This window comes from Lemur catta, chromosome 1 (genome assembly GCF_020740605.2).
Source record: "Lemur catta isolate mLemCat1 chromosome 1, mLemCat1.pri, whole genome shotgun sequence".
NCBI classification, from domain to species: domain Eukaryota; kingdom Metazoa; phylum Chordata; class Mammalia; order Primates; family Lemuridae; genus Lemur; species Lemur catta.
Genome location: NC_059128.1, coordinates 146925479 through 146929025, shown reverse-complemented (window position 1 = coordinate 146929025; position 3547 = coordinate 146925479). Strand labels below are relative to the sequence as shown.

At 36.8% G+C, this 3547-nt stretch overlaps 1 non-coding gene across 1 annotated transcript; it reads right to left on the bottom strand.

The window, feature by feature from the left end:
* Window positions 1–227: 227 nt before the first annotated feature.
* Window positions 228–331, bottom strand: LOC123631205. The gene has a single exon (XR_006733069.1). It is a non-coding gene; the product is annotated as a U6 spliceosomal RNA (small nuclear RNA).
* Window positions 332–3547: the final 3216 nt, after the last annotated feature.

Genomic DNA, 3547 nt, shown 5'->3' with positions numbered 1-3547 from the left:
CAAGTGTTATAATTTTGCCACATGTACATTATTTTGTGGGTTTTATTTGGTTGACTTGTTTTGGGTTTTTTTTTTTAAGCTATTCTAATGGATGTGAGGTTATACTTATTGTGGTTTTGATTTGCATTTCCATATGATTAATGTTGTTTAGCATCTTTTCATATACTTGTAGGTCATTTGTATATTGTGTTTGGGGAAATGTCAATTCAAGTCCTTTTCCCATTTTAAAATATATAGACTGCTTCATAAATTTATGTGTCACCTTTGCACATGGACTATGCTAATCTCTATATCTTTCTAATTTTAGGATATGTGCTACCAAAGTGAGCACCAAAGTTGTTGATTCTTTTAATGAGAATTTTCAGTGTTTCATTAACGCATCTTTCTCTTCTTGACAATCCCTTCGCTGTACACATACAGTCATCCAACACTTTCCCCATAAAAAATATAGAAGAAAATTTGTATACATTGATGAAACTTATTTTTTGCTCATGTTCAAGTCCTCAGTCCTTTCTATTTTTTGATCACTGATAGTCTTTGGGTTTTGTTTTGTTTTGTACCTGCTCATGTCACTAGGTTTGGGGGATTTTAAGATCTGGCTTAATGCTACCACTTTAAATAGCCTGAGAGATGTGGAGATGAGTAAGGAGCAGTATTTCAACCTTGCATTGAAAGGGGACATACATCTTGCTCCTTTTTTTTTTTCCATTTTAATCTTAAGTTCTTAATTTTCTGACCATTGATGTAAAAATCATTTATGCTTGCACTGCAACCAACATAAATCATTAACACACAAAGAATAGTAAACAGTCTTTAATCAATATCACTTTCTTCCATGAGACATAGTGGAAATGAAAGGATGCAGTTTATCCTTGATTAGGAGTTTCACAAACATTTAGCCTGGGCCTCATCTCTCTATAGTGATTACTTTGCTCCAACCACACAGGTATCCTTTATGTTTTTAGGACCTATTATGGTTCTTTCCTCCTCAAGAACTTTGTCCATCTTGTTCTTTTTCACCACTCACGTCTCAGCTTGATGCTATCTCCTCAGAAAGTCGTTTCCTACACCTAACCCAAGGACACTGCCTTCTGACAGTCACTTTCTAATATCTCATCTGCCTAATTTTGTTCACAATATGCATCATGTTCTGAAACTATCTTATTTATTATTAACTTACATGCTTGTTTATTGTCAGCCATCCCTTCCCCACCCCCAAGCCAAATATATGTCCCATGACTGCAAAGGCTTGTTTCATTTGTTCACCTCTATATTCCCAGTGCCTGAAACAGTGCCTGGGCTATAGTTTGCTGACTGCTAGTGTAGGTCATGCGTTCTCAACTTTGGTGTCAAAGCACATTTGGATGTTGATTCAAGTGCAAGTGTTCACTTAAAAAACTATGTTAATAAAGAGTCAAAGATAAAATTCGATTTACTTTAAAATGTAGACACAAGTAAAATAAAATTAAGAGAAAATTCCAGATTTTCTGCATAGTATTATGACTCTCATTCACTCTGAAGCTTCAGTGAGAAGAAGAATATTGGCATTAACAATAATATGTATTAGTAGAAGGACATTTTTTATATCATCTTTAGTGTACAGCAGTGATTCTCACACTTGATGTGTGACAGAATCACCAGGGATTGCTGGAATGCACCCACAGAATACTGATCCAGGCAGTCTAAGGTGTGCCTGAGAATTTGGGCCCCAGTTCCAGACGATGCTCATGCTAGTAGGGTAGAGACTGGAGAAGTAAAAAGAAGAGTCTACCAACAGATGTGCATGTTAAGATGCAATGAGCTGAGGGGATAGAGGTGAGAAATAAAGGACTACACGTGGTGTGGTCTGTGGAAATGGTAAGTAGAACACAAAGGAGAGGAAATTATCCATAATTGTAGCATAAATAGAAATTAAAGACCAACTGAGTATATAGATAAGGAAAAATAGGAGCCCTATAACTAATATTGTTATCTGAGGAAACTAGGTGAGTGATAAATCCATTAATTGAAATAAGGTATTTGAGGAGCAGATTTAAAGGTAAGATTATAAATGCTCATTCGAATATGCTGTTTATACCAATTACATCAATCCAAGTGGGACTGTCTAGGAGGCCTTTGGAAACATGAGTGGAGCTCAGGAGTAAGATCTGGGACCACGTTATATACTTTTAATAGTAATCAGCATATGTGTAGACAGTCAAGCCATGGAAAAAAGATGAAATAACCTTTTGGGATGTGTAGAACAAGAAGAAAACAAATTCTTAGGAATTCTAAACTATGCCAGCCTAACTGAATTTCCTTCTGTAAAAGAAGTGCTAGACTGGATGATCATGCAAATTTGGTAGTTGATGTGTAGAAGCACTTGATTAAATATTGCAGTTAGCAATGTATTTTCTGGTATTTTAGTGGATAAAATGAGCCATACACATTGGCAATGTATAGAGTTAATATCTAGTTTTATTAGGTCATTAAATATCAAAAGTTAGATTTTGAATCAAAAGTTTAGTTTATTATATCTCAAACAAGAGGCAGTACAATTAATCAAAGCATGCACCTAAACTATTGACACAGTTTTGCCATCTTAATGGTAGCTTGTTTATGCCAGCAGTGAAGAAGCCTGGAGAGCGAGTGGTGATGAAATCATGAAAGGCGTTTTCCACAGCTTGTTGAAAATTGAGTATTTTTCCTTGCAAGAAGTGGTCCAATGCGTGGAAGAGGTGGTAGTCAGTTGGTGCTAGGTCTGGTGAATATTATGGATGACACAGAGTTTCCAAGTCCAGCCTCTGCAGTTTGAGCAGTGTTGTTTGTGCGACATGTGATCGAGTCTTGTCTTGCAAAAGGATCGGCCTGTCTATACTGACCAATCTTGGCTGCTTAATCACAAGCATCCTCATCATTTCATCCAACTGGTTGCAGTAGACATCCACTTTTATCAATTGACTAGGTTTCATGAAGCTGTAGTGGATAATACCAGACACAATTAGCTCTTTTTGATGACTACTCAGTTTTCGACTGTGATTTGGCACTTCATATTTATCCAACCACTGTGCCAAATGCTTGCAATTGTCAAAAAGAATCCAGTTTTCATCACATGTAACAATATGGTGTAGAAATGGTCCGCCTTTATGTCATGACAGCAAAGAAAGGCAAGCTTCGAGATGATTTCTTTTCTGACACTCGTTTAAGTCATGAGGTACCCATCTATCCAGCTTCTTTGCCTTGCCCATTTGTTTCACATGGTCCAATATTGTTGAAATAGTAACGTCAAACCCTGCTGCTAATTCTTGCATAGGTTGAGATGGATTCACTTCCACTACAGCTTTCAGCTCATCGCTACTCACCTTGGTCTCAGGTCACCCACATGCCTCATTTTCAAGATTAAAATCACCAAAACAGAACTTCTCAAACCAGTGGCATACTGTGTGTTCATTAGCCACATCCTTCCCAAACACTTCATTGATATTTCGAGCTGTCTGTGTTACATTGGTTCCACAACGGAACTCATATTTGAAAATAACACAAATTTTTGACTTATCCATGGTTTCAC